Here is a 23,987-nt window from a genome sequence, read left to right as displayed (position 1 = left end):
TCCTCCTCCTCCTTCTCCTCCTCCTCCTCCTCCTCCTCCTTCTTTTTTTGTCACTATGAACTTTGGGGAGTATGTAATTTCTTTTCTATTTTAAGAATCTGGCTCTGGCTGATGCCCACCCTACAGGGTCAAGCCATGTCTGCTGCTGTATAGGTCCCCTCTCCTGTGCTTTTAGAAGATGATATTATTTTACATTAGGATGCAGTTCACACGTCAGTTGAAGGCCTTCCTTTAGCCCTTGGAGCACAAGGATGTACCGAGTTTGCCATTACTGTGTACCAGTTTTTGAAAAGTCAAATTCATGTATAAAACAGTTTGTCAGTCTGGTGTGTTGGAGGAAAACAAGAACAAGTGAAATCATTTGTTTGGGAGGAATATTTTGGCATGGATTCTCTGAAGTTGGGTAAACATAATTTTTCCATGTCCCCATCTGGGCACACAGTAGCAGTCCTTCTGCCCACAGAAGGAGTTTGCACACATTAGTCGAGTTACCAGTCTGAGTGTCTAGGCATAGATAGATGGTTACCATGTGTGCGGATTGTATGTGTGTATACATCGTTATATATTATCTCTGTGTATAGAGTTGAAGGCACAGCCCCCCCCCCCAGGGATGCTGTGTTTGTTAAGAGCCTCCTTGTATCTCTTTTGGTGGCCTCTTCTACTTCTAGTACAGATTTCATTCCCTACCTGACCTGGACACCCAGACTCCTGTCATTCACGTCTCCTCTGTGTAAATCTTATGAGCCAAACTGCTCTTTATGTAGCAAAAGCAAAGTCCCGCTGACAGCCTGTGTTGTTCGTTTGTCCGTTTGTTTGTTGTTGTTGCCTATTACAGTTCCTATCAGGTGGGGACAGTTGTTCTTTCCGCCCTTCGCCGTTTGCTTTGTGACCTTCTCCTCCTTCAACCCTGGAGATGGTGGTGTAACTATCAGATGTATTGGTTGGTTTATTTCAGAGAACAAAGTTGGGTTTATCAGACTCTGCTGATTCTCACTGAGAGAATCACATTCTGCATGCACCATGAGTTGACTACTAGTATCATAATTTTGTATCATTATATCACCAGGTATGGTGGGGTCACTGGCCATCTTTCTTTCTTCTGCCCATGCGCTTGCTTCTGGTGTTTCCCAGAGAGTGCAGCAGCTAGAATACACAGCTGCAGAACCTGTGTGCATATTAACTTTAACAACACATCTATGGTGTATGGCCTGGCCCAAGACTGCCCCCTTGTAAATTCCTTTCTATAGGATGTATTTCAAAAATGTGCACTACTAGATCTAGCACTCAGTAAAATTCTGGGGAGTTTGGGACAGATTGTGAAATAGATGTCATACCATTTCAATTGTTTTTAAGTATTTAAACAGCAAAAGTACTTCATTTGTTATCAACTCAGTTGCTCTGTTAGTCTCATGGGTCAGGAATGGTGGAGTATACTTTCAATTCCAGCACTTGGGAGCCAGAGGCAGGAGCATGACTGTGAGTTCTAGGATAGCCTGGTCTGCATAGCCTGTTCCAGAACAGCCAGGATTGCATAGAGAAACACTGTCTCAATAAACCAAACAAGCAAAAACAAAGCGTGGGGGTAATTTACCCTGGTACTTGTAGAAGTCATCTGGGCCAGCCGTTCTAAAAAGTCTCTTTTGGGTTGATGGGGGTCATTGAGGCCAGGCAGTACCAATCAGAGAGGCCTTTGAGTCCATTCAGTGGTAGGAAGGGCTATGTGTTTTATAACTGGGTCTCTACTTGCTGCTCTAGGAACAAACAAGGGAGCTAAACTCTGGAAAGCTAGGGAATCTTGCTCCAGGGGTCCATCTGAAGAGGAACAGCTAGCTGAATGCAGACAGGAAAGAACAGGTTCAGAGGCACAAAAGCCCATCAGCAGTTGGCATGTGCACACTTTCTGTGTGAAACTCAAGGTCATTCTCCAGACTCTTGCTCAATAGGAAGAGAATCTCCTGAGGATGCTCGTCACACATGAGTCCCCTAGGCTTGTTTCTTAGACTGATTCATTAAGTGAGCTCCTGACTAGCTAGCTGTGTGTTTCCAAGTACTCCAGGTAAGCCTTATGCTGGATCATTGGGGGAGAGGAGTAGTCTACAGTATACAGAATAATTATGCTCTACAGAGTATAATTCTTTGCTAGGTGGCTTCTAACATGAAGTGTCATGAATAATATAAGTAAACTGCTGTATCATGGTAGTATATCTTATGGATATAGTAAGTCCACTGGTGCTTTCCAAAAGAAGCCATTTTAATGGACTCCTTAGTGAATCTCCCTAGAATGTTTGTCAATACAGTTGAAATTTGTTAGATGAACGGAGTCTGAGATGAACAAGATCTCTGAACTCATTGTCTCTTTATCTTCTCATGTGCCTCTCAGAATGCTGGTGTTCATAGATTAGAAATGCATAGAGCAAAAATAGGAGGCAAAATAAAACAGAAAGCACAAGCCTTGGGTTTACTTTATTAGGTATACAGTTTTTAAATATGTAACATCTAAACTGGGTGGTAGTGTTGCACACCTTTAATTCCAGCACTTGGGAGGCAGAGGTAGGCAGATCTCTGAACCTGAGGCCAGCCTGGTCTACGGAACAAGTTGCAAACTACACAGAGAAACGCTCTCTCGGAAAAGCAAAACAAAACAAAACACAAAAAAAACATGTGTAAGATCTAAAATAATTTATTCTGTGATCTAAAGAAGTTACATGGAAAATAAAACTCTTAGATATCTGCATACCATGGACAATAACTTGTGCATAACAGGGGCTTGATAAACACTTGAGATTTTCCAGTACACTTCTAAGTGGGAATTGGTGCCCATGGCTATGACTAACTAGTGAAGCCCACAGTTCCAGGGATACTGTGGCGGCAGAGAGAGCTTGGCAGCAGCAGAAGGTGGCTGAACACCCTGTGTCTACAATCAGGAAGCTGAGAGCAACTGCTAATTACTCTCCAATCACTTTCCCCTTTTTATTTAGTGCAGTCCATGGAATGTTACTGCCCAGGCTTAGGGTGGGTCTTCCCCCCTCAATTAATACAATACAGATAATTCCTCACAGATATGCCCAGAGCTGCTTCCACAGTGCTTCTAAATTGCATCTATTTGACAATCAAGATTAATCGTGACAGGAGGGCTCATTATAAAGAGATAAATGTTGCCAGACCCCAGAATCAGAGAGCAGCCGGCCTCAGACAGTAAGGCGCTTTCCTCCCTTTCTTTGCTCTGCATCTGCACTTTTCCTAGAGGGACAGACAGACAGGACACCTCTGTCCCTGTTTAGTAGAGTGACGACCCTGCAGTGCCTATAGCTCATAAATTCATTCCCTAGGTAGATCTCACAGTTTCAATTCCAGACTCTTTGCAGAGGAATCCAGCTGGCCAGGCTGAGTCTGTGCAGACTGGCTCATGGATTGCACAAGGCTACCTAGAAGGTTCCCTGTACATCCGGAGACAGTGAGATATCATGCAGAGGTGAGCTGCTGAGAAAGGATTCGTTTACTCCCAAATGCAATGACTATATGAACAGTGTTAATGGTTTTGTAATTTTCCAGTGCCTAGGTGTTATTTCCCCATAAAGATAATATATTGGGGCTGGAGAGATGGCTTCGTGGTTAAAAGCAGTGGCTGCTCTTCCAGAGGTCCTGAGTTCAATTCCCAGCAACCACATAGTGGCTCACAACCATCTCTAATGGGACCCCATGCCCTCATCTGGTGTGTCTGGAGACAGCAATAGTGTACTCATGTGCATAAAATGAATAAATCTTTTTAAAAAAGATAATAAAAAGATAATTTATAAAACATTGCATTTCTTTTGATCATCATATAAGCCAGAGATTTAGTCATCCTATCTCATGTCACCCAGGTAATCCCTGGTCATGTTCAAGTTTTAGATCCACTTCTGCAGAAGGGGAGCCTTCCAGTCACCCCACTTTGTTTGTTCATATCCATCCTTTCTACATCTAATGAGAGCAAAAGAGTTTTCTCTTTCCTTTCGCCCAAAGGAGGGAGAATTTAGAAAGTGTGTGTGGAGCTGGAAATGAGCTATAATCACACACTCCTTACCTAATTTATATAAGTCTCAGTGCCAGTTCTTGAAAAAAAATAAAAAATAAAAAGAGACCAAGATGGAGACTAGAACAAAAACATAATTACTATAACGCAAAGTAAAATGGAAATTCAGTATGAGCAGAGATAATATTAGGGTATGGATTAACTAAGACGTTTTGAAAAGCGTTTCTCCTGGATAAGCCTTAAAATAGAAATCAAAGGACCAGGGAATCTCACTCAGTTGGTAAAGTGCTTGCCTTGCAAGAATGAGACTCTGAGTCTGACCTGCAAAAACCACGTTAAAAGGAAAGGAACAAAAACTGCACATGGTGGTAAATGCTCGTTATTCATGTTTGTGCTGGGGAGTTAGAGATGGGTCGACCCTGGGGCCAGGCTGGCCAGGCCAGGCCAGCATACGTGGTGAGCCCTAGACCAACAAGAGACACTACACCCCCAAAATTAAAGTCAGCAGTATCTGGGGAACGACTACTGGAGGTAGTTCTGTAGCCTCTAAGCACATTCGCAGACACAGGCCCATGCCCTTGCCTCAGCTTTATCCTGGTTAGTGACTTTCATGTGGGCACTCTGTGTGGGTGTCCCCTTCTGGACTGTGGAAGAAGCAGCACGGGGTTCTAAAGAAAAGCAAAACAAAAACTGAGGAAAGCAAATCCTAACTTCCTGTAGAGTGAAGGTTGCATTTAGCGCTGCTCTACAGTATCACCAAAATCAACCATCGTGGGCGGGAGAGGACCCAGGGTTGGTTCCCAGCGCCCACATGGCAGCTCACAACCATCTGTAACTCCAGTCCCAGGAGATCCAGGGCATCCTCTAACCTCTCCTGACACATACAGTACCCACGATATCAGGTAGACACATCCATATATGTACAGAATAAACAACTCCTTTGTTCAAAGTTCGTGACAGGTGAACATTTAATGACATAGCACCATGTTCTGGAACATGTCACTCAGGTGTCGCCTCTGGAACTCAGCGCTGTCGGATTCTTTGGTCACTGGTTTCTCTTAATTCTTTCTTTCTTTCTTTCTTTCTTTCTTTCTTTCTTTCTTTCTTTCTTTCTTTCTTTCTTTCTTTCCATCACAAAATTTTGTTCACATTAATGGTCTGCAATTTATCTTTCTCCATCATCTCCTGTGCTTAGGAGACAAGAGCTAAATCAGGAGAGATTTCATTAAAGATAATATCACAAGCACTCCACCTGCCATTAGTGATAAGGAGTCCTACACATTATTGATAGTTTTTGCTTTTGAGGAATTTATAATCTTGGTTTAACAAAAACTGACCACATAAATCCATGTATGAATATACTGGTTATATACATCGGTGTGTATGTTTGAAATAAACCACATTATGAACGCATGTCAAGTGCCAAATAAGGCTGATTTTATAGTGTTCATTTCGAAAGTGAATGATTAAATGCACCAGCCAAGTGCAGTGTTTTAATTAGATTTATTATTTTCTTCTCCTGAGGAAAAACACTTAAGGATTTCCTAAATATCTCACTGAGAGATAAAAATCATGTTTACAAATTAAATGTAACAATTATTAATAGTTGCTGTAAGTCGCTCTCCAATGCCAGGCATTGAGTTCTTTGACTTGTATCTCCATTTTCAAGTATTTCCATAGCTACATTGCTCTTTGTGTATGTCCCTAAGCTGGCTGGATGAGGTAGTCTCAAGTTGCACATTTTAGCATAAATATTGGGATTTTAATTTCAGTTGTATATTTAGACACACAAAAGAAATTGGGAGTTGCTGGCCCAGAAAGTTTAATTTTATTTCTAAATATCATTTAGCCTTCATTCATAGTCTGATAATACTGATGACAGAGCTTTGTGCTGGTTTCAAGTTTTGTGTCAATTTGACACAAGTTAGAATCATCAGAGAGGAGTGAGCCTCAATTGAGGAAATGCCCGCATCAAATCAGGTATGGCGCGTTCCCTGAGCTGGTGGTCCAGCATTGTTTAAGAAAGCAGGCTGAGCAGGCCGTGAGAAGCAAGCCTGTAAGCAACACCCCTCCATGGCCTCTGCATCAGCTCTTGGCTCCTCAGTGATGGAGTTACCTGGAGCTGTGAGCCAAATAAACTCTTTCTTCCCAAAGATGCTTTTAGTTCATGTTATTTCACAGCAACAGCAACCCCAACTAGGATAAGATATACTTCATATGTTCTATGTTCCAGATGCTTATCTAAGCAGTATATATGCATACATGTACACATACATATGGATGGAGTCTTGTGGTGTATTTCAGGCTGGCTTCAAACCCATGACCCTCTAGTCCCAGCCTCCCAAGTACAATGATTACAGGTACACACTACCCCGCTCATTCAAATGCTTATGAATACAATCTTCTCACCTACTCTGGGGTAAGTTCTATAATGTTAAATTTTCAGATGAAGGAATTGAAGAGAAGTAACTTAGAGCAGGCCCCTCAGGCAATACAGAGGTAAAGCCACAGTTCAGCGTGGCTCCATGACACCGGCAAACACTGTACGGGCCGCCTTGCTAACAAACACTGTACAGCAAACACTGTACAAGCTGCCTTGCTAACAAACACTGTACAGCAAACACTGTACAAGCTGCCTTGCTAACAAACACTGTACAGCAAACACTGTACAAGCTGCCTTGCTAACACTGTACAAGCTGCCTTGCTAACAAACANACAAGCTGCCTTGCTAACAAACACTGTACAGCAAACACTGTACAAGCTGCCTTGCTAACACTGTACAAGCTGCCTTGCTAACAAACACTGTACAGGCTGCCTTGCTAACACTGTACAAGCTGCCTTGCTAACAAACACTGTATGGGCTGCCTTGCTAACACTGTACGGGCTGCCTTGCTAACAAACACTGTACAAGCTGCCTTGCTAACAAACACTGTACGGGCTGCCTTGCTAACAAACACTGTACAGCAAACACTGTACAGGCTGCCTTGCTAACACTGGTTTCATGACCTACATTGGTTGCATTCATCTGAATTCTTATCTTACACTGTCACACTGTTGTCACACTTCTCTTGTACTGTCACACTGTTGGCCTTCCTTTGTGTCCTGTTTACTCTCTGTGACTTTAACACCTGTGAGACTGGGACTACCCTCGAGTCTCCCTTGTGTTCTTGACTCACATTGCCCTTTGTGTTAGTTATCAAGAACATGAACACTTTTTAAAGTAGTAGACTGATGATTTTCACAGTAGTGATTTATTAAGTTAAAACTCCCTTATTAGATAAATATTTTATAAAGTGTAGAATTGGTGCTTTCTAATGACAGAGGAAGTTCTGCCCTTTAAGTATCATTACAAAAGTAATTAAGAGTTAAGAGGCTAGTAGTCCATCTTTAAAAATATGTTGATGAAGGCTGAAGGGATGACTCCGTGGTTAGGAGAACTGCCTGCTTTGTCGGAGGACTTGTGTTCAATCCTCAGTGCCCCATGGTGGCTCACAACTGTCTATAACTCCAGTTCCAGAGGATCTGACACCCTCACACAGACACACATGCAGACAAAACACCAGTGCACATAAAAAATAAATAAAAACAAATCATTAGGAAAATATTGTTAAAATTTTGTGGAAAAACACATATAATACAAAATGCCAGTGTGCCCACTTTAGATCAGACCACTCAGGGGCAAGTGCATTCACAATTGTAGCTGTCACCAGGACGCTAAACCCAGGACATTCCCATTGGCTCAACAGGAAGCCCAGTAGGGGAGCTGGCGATTAAAAGCATTGCCACACAAGCCTGGTGATATGAGTTCCATTCCTGTGACCCAGGTAAAGGTGGAAGGGGAGAGCCAGCTCCACGGTTCTCTGACCGTCACAGGCACACTGTGGCATGTGTCCATGTGCTGTGTGTGTGTGTGTGTGTGTACACAAATAATCACAGTGATGGTGATGATGGTCATGGTGATAGTGATGGAGTTAAATAAATAAACTGAGTTTTCAAAGAATGCTCATTTGGCCTGGGGAGCTGGCCCAGTGCCTGCTGTACAATCAGGAAGCTCTGACTTTTTGAATCCCCAAAATCCACGTAAAAGCCACATATGGCAGTGCAAACTGTACTCGCAGCCCGAAGGAATACAGGAGAAGCAGAAGGAAGATCCCTAGAGTTTGGTGACCAGCTTGGCTACCTGAATTTATGTGCTCCAGGTTCAATAAGGCATCGTCAAGGAACAAAAGAAATTAGGATGGAGAGCACTTGAAAAAGGCACCCAATAATGTTGGCCTCTGGCCTCAACACTCAGTCCACACAGCCTTGTGAACTTTAATACACACACTACATCACACACACACACACACACACACATACACATTCACATACACACATACATACACATTCATGCACACACACACATACACTTTCACTTGGCATTATTTTTCACAATTCATCTACCTTGTATACCACATTGATGTTTATTCCTTTTTTATTATTTAATGATATTTCTCTGTACGAATATGGTACATTTTGATTCTCTAGTCACTTGTCAATCAATGTTTGGATACTTTATGTTGGCTTTTGTTACTGGAACTGCCATGAAAATTCGTGTACAAATAAATATTTTGACCTGTTTTTAATTCTTTTGTATTTATTTCTAGGAGTGGAACTGTAGTACCATACAGTAAGTATACGTTTAGTTTGAGGGAACTCCAATATCTTTGTTATGATCTTTATGTTGTATGACACATCCGTGCATTACGCTCCTCTTCCTGCTCTTCCTAGAGCTGACTGCTCAGCTCGCCCTGTCAGTTTGATTGTCTGAGGCATGATCCCTTCTGATCCCTTTTCCCGACCCTCATGTCAAGCAGCAGATTCCCAGTATCTCTCCTTTCTTCTTTTTCTCTCTTTTTAGTTTCATCATGCTGTTTAGTCTAGCACGTTACCTAGAAAGGCTTGTAGTAGTGAGAGTCCAAATACTCCTTCAGCGAGCGTGTCTCCTAGAGACCATTACACCCACTGTTCTACTTGCCACTAGCCTCTTGTCTCCAGCAGTGGTGAGCCTATTCCTTTTCCTTGGGGAAGAGAATTCATGGTTTGTTGCCCTTGCCTATAACAAAAATGTTGGAGAGCCAAGTGGCAAAGCTGTTGCCATTGGCATCTTTCATTCACTTGAACCACATCAAAAGAGCTGGGATGCAGTTCTTCCCAAGTTAGTACCTCCAGTCACCATACAGATTCCCAGTGTCAAGCTTGATGAGGTCAGGTATTTTGCCTGTCTCCAAAGCAGATCTCCTTGGTTACGGTTGTGAATAGTGTGAGCACTGTGGCTCACCAGATGAGGGGTTCCTTTTGTGAGGGATCTTTCTCACCTTGCACAACTTGTGCTTGGCTTCCTCAGGTGTAACACAATGAACAGCAAAACGACCTTGGTGTCACAGATCTGTCAATGCTGACGGCATCCATAAACCCAGCAGGGCAGGTTATGTCAGTCCTGACTCTGCCATCAATCTTAATGAAGCGCTGCATGGATCTCCAGTCTGGACATACTAAGCCTGTTCCTTAGAAAATGATCAGAGGCAGGCATTCCTTCAGCTTGTGAGAACCAGTGGATGGACCAGGAGCAAACATGCCAGTCACCTTATCCAGCATCTAATGTCTTGGAGCCGCTAAGTGCTTCAGATGTTTCTTAGGACCACAAGCCATGGCTGCACTAGGAACAGAAAGAGCCTCATCTAAGTAGTTAACCTTTATGAGTGCCGGTTTCACTACTGAAAAGCCATGGCTATTTCGAGCCGTAATAATGATGAAGAAAGGTGACACATTTAAAACTCTCAGTGCAGTGGACCTCAGCCTCTCTGTCTCTCTCTGTCTCTCTCTGTCTCTCTCTGTCTCTGTCTCTCTTATCATTTGCTGCTATGATGTGAGCTTTGTACCTGTAAAGTATGTGCTCTGCCATTGGCTGCATACCTACCTGGTTAGCCGTTATTTATCATTTTCTAACCACTCATCTGTCTCATATTTGGGTATCTTAAATCCACCGTGCTGCTACCAGAACTTGTAAAATGCAAATTTGATCCTACAGTTTCCCTCCTTTATATTTCTGTTTTAAGTCTCCATGACTACAGGATGAAGGCCAAATTCCTTAACTTGGTTGGAGGCTTCGTTCTTATTGTCTGCTGACCTTTAAAGCCCCTTAATAAGACAGGTACCTCTATATACACAGAGAAACACACACAGAGAGACCACAAACACACACACACACACACACACACACACACACACAGAGAGAGAGAGAGAGAGAGAGAGAGAGAATCACTACAGGATAATTACAGTTTCAAGTCATTCCCTGAATTTCCTGATTTTCTTGACGTTTCTACTATGACCTCTGAGAGGTCTCTTGATTTTCATGAACACTTAGCTGTATGTATAAAGGAACACTTGGTATATTTTACTGAGTTTTTTTCTCTCCCCAGTTTTGTTGAGGGAGGCTTTTTAAAGTTATCTAGTCTACTTTATTGACAGGAATAAAAAGATAGTCTTATATTTCTTTTCTGGTCTCCTGCCTATTTCATGTCTTATCTCTGTATTTTCTCATTGCCTCTTAGACAAGTTTCCCGAAGGGCCAGCATTAGGTCTAATTCTTCATTATATCACTAGGCTGTGGAACATAGTATTTTATGTAACATCTACTTAATGAATATTCACCAAGTTATATGTTTATTCAGATTATTTGTTCACCTTAGAAAATTCACAACAAACTAATTGCTGTAGTTATTAAATAAGGATCTATGCAGACGCCAGCTGCTGAGCAATCCTGGTGCATAAGGGAACTTGTCCCGGATGGCTGTGTTTGTGTTTCCATGGTTACAACCCCCTGTGCGCAGATCAATTTTGTATCCTGTCTGTGAATGTGGTTTCCATGTGCCACTTCCCCAGATTGTAGATTGTAGCATAATCTTTCAGCAGAATTATGAAGACAATTTCCTATGAGAATGGTGGCCTCTGGCTTTTATTTTTTTGTTATTACTTGGCTTTTTGAGGCACAGTCTCATGTATCCCAGACTGTCCACAAACTCACTGGTTAGTCTAGGACGGCCTTGAATTCTGGTGCTTTTCCCTTTACCTTCCTAGTGGCCAGGTTACAGATATGAGCTCCTATGTCCAATTCATTTTTTAAAAAAATCCTTTTATTCCTTCCACTTCCCCAAACTGAGGATTGGACCCAGAACCTCCTGCACACTGGGCAGTTAAGCTATAGCCCCAGTCTATCTAGCAAGTGAATACAAGGCGAGCATCTGTTTTTGTAACTCAAGGGAGTATTTTTAGGGTTACTGCCATTTCTTCGCTACGGACTTAGCAACTTAAATGTCCTATGTTTCTATATAAAATTCTTTTAAAAAAAACCACTTTAAATATGGCACATACCCAAATTCACCCATTTGTAGTAAGTACATAGCTCAGTGGAGGGAAGTCTAAATAATTATTAACATAGAAAAATGAAAACTTTCTGAAACATGATGGCTCCTTCAAGTACTCTCAGAACTTCTCTAACGTGATTGCAGAGAAAAAGGTCCGGAGCTGTTATACTGCATGATAGGGAAGTGTCAGGAAGTAGCAAGGAGACAGGTAGGAAGAGACAGGTTTACATCTGTTCATGTCAGAAGAATTTGTGACAGTTGGTGTTAGCTGAAAATCAAGTACCTCTCCATCAGCAGTAGTGTCCAGACTAGCCAGAAGTCTGCTAGCCAGGAGTTCTGTAGTGATACCTCAGACTTCCACCTGATGGTTGTGGTTTCCGTTTCAGATCTCCTCAGAGTTTATTCATAGGAGCAAAACCACTCATTTGTTTGGTTTGGGCCTTAGAGTTGCTTGGATTCCATTTACAGATTGAGGGGACAGTGCATCACGGCAGAGAGAGCATGGCGGCAGTTCCCAAGAGACAGCTGATCGCACTGTGTTTACAGAAAGGAAGTAGAGAGATGAGCGTGGTGCTTCCTCCGGGTTATATTACATGATGTTTGAGTTCTCCTTCACCGGTGAGAAACTGAAGTCTAGACAGAGAGAGCATTAACATGTGACTATTTATATAATGTTACTTTGTTGAAATTTGGTGGTCACATGGTAGGGTTTTAGCGAAGCAAGGAATGTCATGGATCGCTTAGCCTGGGTCACACATTATATGGGTTGTGACATTCAGATACAAGAGGTTACTCATGTCACCCCAAATCAAGCAGCCTGATAGCGGCAGAACTGGGATGAGATTCCATACAGTTTTAAAACAAATGAATTACTCATTTTAATAACAGAGGAAAAATAAGAGGAACTTATTGGATAAAATAATAACGGGTTCAAGATGAGGTCATGTCTAGACCCCCTATGTATCATTAGTGAAAACTGGGAGGCTCAGGATATTTAGGGGCCCAGTAGGCTTGGGAGTTCCTAAAATTCCCCGTGAATGATAGCATCCAAACACCTGCCAAGTGCTCATCATGGGAATTATGCTTGTTCCAAGGAGACATCATCCTTCCTCGAACTGCTTCCGTTTTACCCCAAGTGTGGGTTCATCTCGGTGTCTTGTATGATTAACACGAACAACAAATGTATTAAAACAGCAAAGCACTCAGAACTCTAGCCACCAGCAACATTAAAAATAGTGAAATATTCAAGAACAATGAAGAGAAGCCACCCGGTAAAGGACGCTGGGTTCAGCTGAAGCTGGGCTGGGAACGGATCAGGTGGTTGAAGCCTGGGCGGGGCTGCTGAGGGTCACGTGGACGGACAGCAGCCCCGCCCTCCAGGTTAAGCAAGTCCAAACACTGCAGCGATCAGTAAATTTATGATTGACTTAAGCATATTAAGTCTGCGCTTGCTCACTCCTGTGTGCATGCGGTGCTGGCGCTTGAGCCCAGGGCCTAGTTCAGATCCTGGCCCATGTTGTTCATATTCTGAGATCTCATGAGATTGATTTTCTTTTTTTCTTAGAAGATTTATTTTATTTAAATGAGTACCCTATAGCTGTCTTCAGACACACCAGAAGAGGGCGTCTGATCCCATTACATTGTGAGCCACCATGTGGTTGCTGGGAATTGAACTCAGGATTTTTGGAAGAGCAGTCAGTGCTCTTAAACACTGAGCCATCTCTCCAGCCCGAGATCGATTTTCTTGCCTAAATAAAATGGACATACTTGGGATGGGAGCATCTGGACTTGCCTCTGCCTCCTAAGCCTGAAGCTCCATCTTTCCCGGAGCTTCCTGAGGAAGGCAAGCTATTCTGTGTGCTTGCCAGTTCTGTTTTCACCATTTTGCTGTTACATCAAATATCCTGTGCTGTTTGTATATGTCCACTGAGGCCAAGTAGTAAAAAGAAGAGCATTTTATCCTGTCGTTTGTAATACGGAGAACATTTCTGAGAATCCTGTTATGAGGTATGACTATTTCCAGTAAGTCTTTTACAGAATATCTTCAGCCACAAAAATCCTGTGAAATTTAGTTCCATAATTGCATCACACGCCTTTGGTGCCGTCGTCGGAGTCGGAATTCACTTGGGAAAACACTAACTTAATTGCCAAACTTTATCTCTGCTTCCCACAGTACACCTGCAAAGTGCTTATCATACCGGGAATTATGCTTGTTCCAAGGGGGAGCTATCCCTGCGAATTACCCAATTAGCCACTGCTCCATTGCTTATCCTTCATCTCCAAGCCTGGGAATCCCTTCCGCCAAGTACTGACACTTATTTGTAGGCTTGCAAATTGAAATGAATGTGTTCCTGCTTCACATCTCCTCTCTGCATAAGATGACCTTCAGCTGTGCTTTTGAGAAATGATTTATATGTCTAGGTTAAAAACAACAACAACTTTGTGTTATATGTTGAAACTGATTTAAGCTTTTTAAAGAACTCTATCTTACAGTGTTTCTTGGCATCTGAAACAATGTGGTCGTCAACAGACATAAAAGAACAATAGAAAGATAATTCTACAGAGCAGTACATAATTGCCTGTCAGTTATGGATAAAACCACCAGCATTAAGACACTTTGTCCTTCCAGAGAGGAGGAATGATTGTCACACATCTGACCTAGTGTCGTTCAGTGTGTGGGGAAAGTCACTCTATGAAGTCTGTTCCTTCCATTTGATATTGCAGGCTTAGTCTTGATTACTGAGGAGAGTATAGGCAAAGGGGATCTGTTGCAGCGGTGAGCCTTGATCTTCCTGTCTGTCTGATGTGTGTTCTGTCTGTGGGAGGTGGTGAAGGAAGAGGACTTTTCTCTGCTTTATAGAGGAAATATGGTATGTTGGCTAGACTTTGTATTGCCGAGGAAAACAACTTAAAAAGAAGTCTTCTGTGTTTGAGCTCACGGTTTTAGAGGGTTCAGCTTTTTATGGGGATCAGTCTGGTGTGTTGGAGAAAAGCTCTGATCATTGTCAGCAGGAAGCAGACAGAGACTGCCCGGGCGCTTGGGCTCTCTCCTTTCTCCCTTCATTCTGTCTGCCTCCTAGCATGTTAGGATAGTGCTGCTTGCAGTCAGGGATGGTATCCCCTGCTTGGTCTCCTCTCTGAAAACACTGTGGCAGACTAGAGGTATGCCTTATCAACCACGCAGGTGCTTCTCAGGCCAGTCAAGCTTACCATCACACAGGAATGGAAAAACCATCTGTGTGGAACTGAACGGCTTTAAGAATAGCTGTGTTGGAGAATAGATTGTTAGAGTCTACCCACAGTACCAAGAAAAATTTAAAAGCTCATGAGAAAAACTGATTTCCAAACAGTTTCAAAGCCTCTCGCCATTTCTTGGATCACAAAGGGCCTTAGGAGACTGGTGTTGACGTTTTGGGTACACTCTCTGTCGGCATTGTCTCAGAGCTCTCTCTGTAGCAGATGGACCTGCCTGCGACACAGCTGACCTGTTCACTTCCTCTGTTTCTGCTGTTAGAAACCTTCATTGGTGATATGGCAGCTCATGTCCGCCACAAAATGGTCAAAATTAATGGATTTTAAAACGGCCTTATAAGCCATTTATTTATGACCCTAACAATTGGACAGAATGTCAGTTTAGTGTTTCATGTGGATAGAGGATATCAGTCAGCTTCCACGGTAATGTTTAAATACAGGCCACTAATTCTTTTTATGAATGCTCTGAGTCTCTAAGCACAGACGATCATGAGATCTCGGTACATATGAAATGCGTGGTAAGTAAAGGAATGGATCTTGGTTCATTTTAGTGCACAAGGGAAGGGGAGTAGGTTTTATTGCTGACCTCTTTCTGGACACCACACCATGGTTCTGGTTTTCTGCGATAGATAATCCAAGAATCACAGTATTTTTGTAGTGGAAGAGGTTGGTGTAAGTATGGGTGGCCAACAGTGAGCTCTGTAATAGCATATAAATGTCCCAAATTCATAGTTGAGAGGTTTAAGCAGTCTGGAAAGACACAAAATTAAAGGAGAGAAAATCCAGAGCATGCTGTTTAAAACTAATCAGTAGGAAATTATGTAAACTTAATTAACCAGAGCATCAAGGGAAGGGCTATGGAGTGTAATGAAATATTGTAGAAAGAAGGCTAGCTGAAGAGTTCTCAGGGGGTGGGGGCTGGGGGGTGAGAGTAGGGTGTGGTGTGGGGCTGGGGTGGGGTCCTCCCTGCTGCTTGACAGGCAGTTGTACTTTGGGCTGTTAAGTTCTGCGCCAGGAAGCTCAGAGGATGGAGATGCAAGGACTCTGCAGCTCGTGAAGAGAGAAGGAAGGGAGGACACTGCCTGCACTGTTTGGTAGACAGTGCTCCTGTAATGAAATGGAGACAGAGATACAGGCAGATGCACATCTCTGACCTTCCACCAGGAAAGAAGCCAATGAGATTAGCTGCTATTTAGAGAAACTGTGTACATTTCAAATGTAGGTGGGTCAGCTGGAGAGAGATGTGACAGGTCTCCGTTGTTTGGAACACCTGTTTTGTTTGTTTGTTTAAGGTTCTGTGTAGATGTGGATGGAACAATTATGTGAGAAGCAACCCATTCCCCTTCAGGAGTTTATAATCTATGGGAAGAGAGCCAAAAATATAAACAGCGGCCATATCAGGCAACAATTTAAATGATTCTTTTATGTCAAAGATTCCCAAAGGTCGATCTCCCATCCCAGAGTCTCTCTTGAATCCTGGTTCTGAATGGTGATCTACATCCTGGGCCTCTCCCATCACCTCTGAGCAGAGAAAGAAACATCACTTCCTGTGCTTCCTCAAAGCAAATGTGGAATTTTTACAGGTTTTATAAGGATATGAGAAATATTATATATATGCACATACACAACTCTATATTCATACAGATAATTCAAAGAGAGCAAATTCCTTAAAATAAAGTATTGTCAATTTTGGAACACAAAGGATATATGTGTTCAGATCCCCTGGGCTTGGAATTACAGATGTTTGTGAGCTACCATGTGGGTGCTGAGAATCAAACCCAGGTCCTTTGAAAAAGCAGCCAGTGGCCTTAACTGCTGAGTCACCTTCCCAGCCCCAACAACAACCTCTGAAACAACAAGCTTTCATTAGGTAAGAATGTATACAGAAATCATGATAGTGTTTAGATAAGATCTCATTTTCATGACCTCAGGAAATGAAGCAGGTTACCTTCCCTAGCGGATGTCTAATGATTACGGTTTTGTTTTGTTTTGTTTTGTTTCTTTCTTACTTTCTCTGTGTGTACTTGTTCACGTGTCTGTAGGTTCGTGCAGAAGTCGGTTGTCTATGATGAGTGCCTTCCTTAATCAGTCTTCATCTTGTCTTTTGAGGCAGGCTCTCTCACTGGACCTTGAGCTGGCAGCCGCTCTTAGACTGGATAGCAGCATGCCCACCCCTACCTCCCTGTGCTAGGATTATAGGGTCACTCAGCTGTGCTGGAGTTTTTAATGTGGTCTAAACCCAGGGAGGGCCTCACGCCCACTCGGCAAGCGCTTTAGTGACTGAGTCATTTCTGAGCCTGATAACTATTTTATGATAAAAATTTAAACCTAAGAAACTAATGTATGCGTACATTTATTGGAATTATCAACTTTGTTTTGAATTTAGGCAGGCCGTATTTTTCCTTATTTTCTTTCAGTCATCAAGTAACCGATCCGGTCCTGTATTTTGTAGCATGTACACGGTCTTTGCCTGCACTCCAGTAAGCAGCATGGTGTTTATCTAGGTTAATGAGCACTTTAAGCATATCTGTCCCTTCTGTTGGGTCTGAGCTTTTTCTCTTCTGTTCAGGTCACAGTGTCCTCCTTTGGATTAAGCCTCACCAAGCACTTATCTCATTATTAAACGAGTTAGATCTTTGTAGAGATTGGTAGGGAAGTGTAGATCTGATCAGTTTGCCTTTAAAAGTTAGTCACCAACATACTGTACAATATTTGCTTAGAAAAGGCAGCCATCTTGTCCCCTTGCCTCCAACCCATATTGAGAACTCTCCAAGTTGTGAGCGTGTTAACAGATGGTCGTCCTGACAGGTGTAAGGAGGTTGCTCGCGGTGCCTACCTCAGCTCAATGATCAAAGTGGTTGTGAGCTCCTGCCCCTTGGTCCTCTATGGTTACAACAGCAGTAGGGAAAAGATTTAAAATCCCCGGCAAATAGTTAATTTACCATATTACAGAGGTATGAACTCAGCACAAGAAACACAGAGGTTTTTTTTTTTAAAATAAAGGACATGTTTAAGTACATAACATTTTAAAAAAATTGTTTGTTTGTTTTATCTTACTTTGTTTAATTTTTAAGACAGGGTCTTTTTAAAATAATATTTTTATTCTTTGTGAGCTTCATATATTCACACAATGTGTTTTGGCCATGTTTACCCCTAACTCTTCCTGCCTTTATTTCCGCCCCAGTTTCATGTTGGTTTGTTTACTTAGTCCAATGTGTGGAGCATGGCCAAGCTGCCAGGGAGCAAGCCCCTGAAGAAACCCACTCTCCTCTCTGGCAACCCTCAGGAGCTGTCCACAGCTCCTCAGACAGGGATGGGGCGAATGATCCCTTTCTCGCCCCATGCTCGGATATTGACCAGATCCATCATGGGCAGGGAAACATGACTGCTGGGTGTGGTCATGCCCATGGTCACATGGCCTCTGGCTCGTACAGTCTTCCCACCTCTCTTCTGTGGTGATCCCTGAGCCTTAGTGAGGAGGGGGTATGATATATATGTTCTGTTTATGGCTGAGACACTTGGGACAGGATCTTACTATTTTTATAACCAAGTCTGGCCTCAAACTTGTGATCCCCAGCTTCATAAGAACTGGAACTATGTGGGTAAGCTATCGTATGTGGATTTGTGTAAATTTATATATCTGTTTATTTTTATGTTTATAGTGTGTGTGAGTGCACGTGTGTGCATGCCATGTCAGACATGTGCAAGTCAGAGGACAGCTTTGGGAGTGGATTCTTGTCTTCAGTCACGTTGAGGCTGGGTCTCTTATTTCTGCTGTTTTGCTGACTGTTTTAGGCTAGCTGGCCTGTGGAGCAGTGGGCTATGTACAGACAGCCTGGTCCCTGGTTGAGCAAAGGTCTGGAACCCCGGTGACCAGTGAGTGGTGATTTCCACCTGCATGGGACAGAAGGAGTTCGGTCAGGCCTCCCAGTCCCTGCTCCTGTCATGTAGCTACAGCCTCCCACAGCCCTCCCTCCCCCGCAGAGAGGTATGTGGCCATCAGTCCTGTAGGAGCAGCACCAAGCCCTCCCACATGCAAATAAGGTTTCCCCAAAGCTCTCAGAACAAACCAATGAGAAGTGCCTGTTGTCAGACCCTTACCCACCCCTAAACTGTATATAAGAATCCTATCCGGATTAGTTGTGTGTGAGAACTACTCCATCGTCCGAGCCTTCTGTCCTAAGAGCTGCCTGAAGCCCCACTGCACTCCTTACTAGCTATTCTGTCTCTCCTCAGCCCTGCCCGACCCTACTCAGTGCAGGGTGGCATGGAGTAACCAAGTAACTTGGAAGGCATGGCAGAGATGGAGGTGGAGCTGACCAGTGCAGTGGAAACTTGGGGGCGGGGGTGGGGAAGCGACTTCCCCTCCCTGCCCACATTCGCTTCCCTTTGCCAGAATCCTCACACTAGGCCTGGCCAGAGATTTCCATGGAAAGCCTCTGGAATTCAGGTCCACATTGCCCCAAGTTCTTCCTTCTGGGACGTTCTCCTGTCTCCTCTTCTCCTGTCTCTTCTTTGTTGTGGGAATTCTAGAATACAGATGTATACCATTGCATCCAGCTTCTTACCATGGATTTCAGATAGGTAACTTGGGTCACCAGGCTTATCTTTTACCTGCTGAGCCATCTCTTTAGCCCACATGAATGTATTTTTATAGAAGATTTAAAATTTTTTTTTTGAAAATCAGTATGTATACAGTTTTTGAAGACATGAATACCTCCTTCAAAATATGCATGATGGTCCTATTTAGGTTCATGTTTGAAATCTCTGGGAATGATTTCTCAGTGTGAAAATATGTCCTCTTCCCCCAGTAGAGGCCTTAGAGACATAACAAGCACTGAGCTGTGAGGATCGGAGACCAACATTCTGTTTTGGCAAAACCCAAGTAAACTGAGGTTGGCATCACTGAAGTGTGTTGTTAAGTGCCAAATAGCACCCAGTACCATAGAGAGCTTTATGTGTGTAAGGACAGGAGATCATGGGTTACTTGAATTTAGATTGTGAGTTTCTGCCTGGTCATGGACTTACAAAACCAGCGTGCTTCCAACATTGCAGCTGCAAGTGGAGTTCTAAAGAAGGTTTTGTTCTAGCACAGAGAGATTCCCAACCCTTCATCTGTTCCCTTTCCCTTTCTAGATGAGACGATTGGATGGGAACCGGGTTCTTGGGAAACTTGTTTCCAGGAAGTAATTGTGATATGTCTTAGTGGCCAAGGGTGGCTCAGGGCACACTGAGTCACGGCTCTGCCACTCCTGAAGTTTAGAAGTGGGCACTTTCCGGGACCTCCACCAGAGCACCGTGAAAGCTAAGTGAGAAACACTGTCTGTGTAGGAGTGCTCCTGTGTTCAGAGTGACACAAAGCAACTGCTCACTAAACACTGAGTTATTATCACTCGTGATATGGACACCCAGTGAGCGCTCACTAAGAATTTGTCTAGTGCGGAAATGAGTCACAGTATGGACGTACCGCAAGGTATTTAGAAAAATTATTTTATTTTTTATAAAAAGATTTTTTTTCAGGGCTGGGGAGATGGCTCCGTGGCAAAATGCTTGCTGCATAAGTAGGAGGGACTGAGTTTGGGTCCCCAGCTCCCATGTAAAAGACAAGTGTGGCAGCTCACGCCTGTAACCCCAGCCCTGAGAGGCAGACACAGTGGGTCTGGAGTGCTCGCTGGCCAGTCAGTCTGGCAGAAGCAGTGAACTTCAGGTACAATGAAAAGACCTGTCTCAAAAGATAGAGTGGAGAGTGATAAAGGAAAATACCCAGAGTCATCCTCTGGCCTCCATATGTGCACACACAGGCCAGTGCACATCTGTACTCACACACACACATATGGTAGGGGCAGGAAGAGAAAAAGAGGGAAGAGGGGGTTTTTTTTCCTCTGATTTTAAATAAATAAGCATTACTGTATTTTATTATTTCATTAAAATAGAATAAATAGAATTACTAAGTCAGAGGTTGTCAGCATTGTAGAGCTCTTGCATACTGTCAGAAAGCCCAATATAAAATCATGTCTGGTATAGAATTATTGGTTTTTTGAACTTTACCAATCTGACAAATCTGAAATGCTCTCTTGTGGTTTCTTTCTACAACCTTTTAAAATTTGAATTCACAGCACTTGAGAACTGGAGGCAAGAGGATCAGGGGTTGAAGGCCTGGCTAGTTTATATAATTTGATTGCATCTCAAATAAGAGAATTTGGTTTTTGCTTATTTGTTTTGTGGTCTTGTTGTTTGTTTGAAACAGGGTCTCACTATGTAGCTCTGGCTGGCCTAGAACTCACTCTGTAAACTAGACTGGCTTCGAACTCTCAGAGGTCTCTCTGCCTTTGCCTCCTAGGTGATGAGCTTAAAGACATGTGCTACTACACTCAGCAAATAAAATAACCTTTTGACCATTAATGCAATCCATATCTCTGCCATATACGCTAAAGAAATATATATCTTTGTAATGATTTTCCCCACAAACAAATAAGACCTGCAGTTAACTCCTAACATTTCTATCAAGCAGTGGGCAGCATAGTTCCTGAGAAGAGAAGTCAGCTCTTATGCCAATGCAGGTGGTATTTCTTTGCTTTAGATGAACATTAGTGGGGATGATAGCTGATAACAGTTAATTTCTAAAATATGCTTGGTTTCCCACGGAGACACTCTAATCTCTTATTCTTGGTGTAAAGATGTCTTTAGGAAAAAAATGTTCTAAGGAAATGGACAGAGAAAATGATTTCTGGGTAAAATTTCTGGGACTTGACGTCTGTGTGCAGATCTGCGCCAGACAAGCAGATGTGTCTGCTGCTTCTAAGGGCACAGGCGATGGATGACTTGAGATTTCTGGTGACAGCTGTGGGCTCTTCTGTGCTGTCTCTTTCTAGACATCTCAGCTGAGAGAAGCCTTTAAGAGGGATCTTGTTAGCCTAGAGACCAGGAAATCTTTGCACTGTTCAGGGAGCTTTTGAGTATCTCTTGTGTTTCCCCGTCTGGAAGGCCTTATGTGTTGTAGAAATGATTTCATCTCAATCAGGGGTTTTTACCCCGCCTTTAATGATTCAGTTCCTGGACAAAAAAAGACAGAACTTTTTATTATCAAAATAAACCTTAATCAGCAGTAGAGCTGGGCAAATATCTACCCGCTATGCTATTATGTCTACTTTTCTATCAATAACCCTGAATTATAACATGCTGTGTTCCATCTGGGCTGCTATTAACTTCAGTTGGCCAGCCCTCATGACCATGTTTTGAAAATTCTTACCCCATGGTGTCTTCTGCTCTCTCCACCTTCACTCTCCCCTCCTCCTGGTTCCCCTCAGATGCCAAGGCCAGGAACCCCAAACCCCACCTATATGTCTCTTCTTCCCAGCTATCGGCTCTGGGCATCTTTCGTTTTAAATGAAGGAGCCAGGTCACACTGTACGGGCAGATTCTCTTGTCCCTGGGGGCAGTCAGGCCTTGGGGCCAGTATTTAGCATTCGAATAGATAGCAAAAGACCAAACCTCAACACTTGGGTTTTTACATGTTCCTACTTCCACATCAGGAGAGAGAATAATTGAATTTGAATATGTTTTATGGGGGGGGGGTGAATCAGACCATTCTTTCCTCTATGAAACTTGTTAAGGAAATGGATCAGAGGAAGTAGCTTGGGACTGTGGGAGAGAGGTCTGGAGGCTTCTATAGAAACGACCACCATTGTGATTTTGATATGCTGGACTGTGAGAAAAGCACTATCTAAAATAAGGAGCTAGCCTTCTGTATTTGTCCCACCTCTGAGCATCTGTATGGAATGGTCTTTTTTAGAAGATGTCACGACTGCACTTCCTTAAATTAAGAGGGAAAACGCGTGCTTTAGGGAAGAAATAAAGGCTTAAGAAATGAATCTTTCTTTAATAGCCATAATGAACTGTGACCATTTAGTAGTCCAGGATCCTCTTGCTGGCAACAGTTTGTTTGTTTTCCATTAAAATTGACGCCACTCTAGAATTTGCAGTTGAGGTCTGTTTGGCTCAGAGCTCATGTCCTATCTAGCCCTGTCTATGAGTCAGGGAGAAGATGGCTTACTCCTGATGGCTCTTTCTCAGACCAGCCATGTCTAGAAAGCCTCAAAGCCTGTTTGCTTTTCTTTCTTTCTTTTCTTTTTTTTTTTTTTTTTCAAGAAATTCACAGCATGGAAGAAACAAGCCTTTATTTCATACATTCAAGACAAAGATCTCCTTGCCTCTTTAGGACCCACATGTTCTGAGATGGCCTGGGTCTCAGCCTGTAGCTGAAAGGACCTGGTACTCTATTTCTTACGGTGTGCCATGTACTGACATCTGCAATGTAGACCTGTGAAGTACCAGTGATGGCACCAAAGTCGCCCGCTGCTCTGCTGTGGGGCAGGCTGAAGGCATCATGTCCCCATGAGGGAATTTAAAAATATTTCTTATGTGAAATAACTCCCCTATTAATAAAGAAACAGAGATGTCCCAGATAGCATGTGGAAGGTCCTATGAGACCATCCCTTTGACTAGGCTGTGGCCACAGATTTCTCTGTGCCAGTGTAATCTTTAAGTCTTTAGAGGAATAGGGACATTTACAGTATTCCCTGGCTGAGAGGACAGTGACTTAGTTCTTAACTTTTTTTTTTAATTTTTCTGTTTCAATCAATGCCCTAGTATTTTGAACAATTTACAGTTCTACATTGATTAAGTAATAATTCATTTGCTTCCTAACTTTATTGATAAAAGCTAGCTAGGATGACTGATCAATATAGGAAAATCATGACGGGTTAGCGCTATAATTTCCAGTGTAGAAAAAAAAAAGATAATTTACTTGAGTTGTAGAGCAAGCGAATGTTCTCCAGGCCCTACCACTACTTTTTGAGAGACTCCTTTGACTCTGAACACTGGGACTAAAACTGAATGGCCTTGTATATGCCATTCATTGTGCAGAGATACAGGCTAGTGATTGAGAGTGGAATGGCTTAAATGCAGAGTCAAAACTATTGACTCCCATTTCCCAGATAGCCACTAGTGAATTTGAATGTGGAGGAAGGGCTTGGGGCAGCTTTTCTAGATGAAGCTCTGGATCGATGGCTCCCTTTTAAAGAACAGATAGTCTTTGAATTAGTGCTAACTATGTTTTATAAGTAGATTCCCATCCTAACAAAGACTTTATCTCACTTATAATTATATATGGTATCACTATGTTTCCCACTGTATGTAGTGTTATAGACTGCAATCTTTTACCAGGTTTAACATTTTTCAAATGTATAAATGCCTTAGAGGACCTGTTTTTCTTTAGGAAGACATTCCCTCTCCCAGGAGGTCTACAAAGGGTGCAA

The 23,987-nt window shown here is 42.8% G+C and overlaps 1 protein-coding gene and 1 pseudogene across 4 annotated transcripts in view; one reads left to right on the top strand and one right to left on the bottom strand.

The window, feature by feature from the left end:
• Positions 1 to 23,987, top strand: part of Frmd5 (FERM domain containing 5) — a 258,036-nt gene that overhangs the window by 79,469 nt on the left and 154,580 nt on the right. The window lies entirely within an intron of this gene.
• LOC110289149 lies at positions 9,088 to 9,703 on the bottom strand (annotated as a pseudogene).

Source organism: Mus caroli, chromosome 2 (assembly GCF_900094665.2).
Source record: "Mus caroli chromosome 2, CAROLI_EIJ_v1.1, whole genome shotgun sequence".
Taxonomy (NCBI): domain Eukaryota; kingdom Metazoa; phylum Chordata; class Mammalia; order Rodentia; family Muridae; genus Mus; species Mus caroli.
Note: the sequence above shows the minus strand (reverse complement) of the source record. Positions and strands in the feature narration are given on the sequence as shown.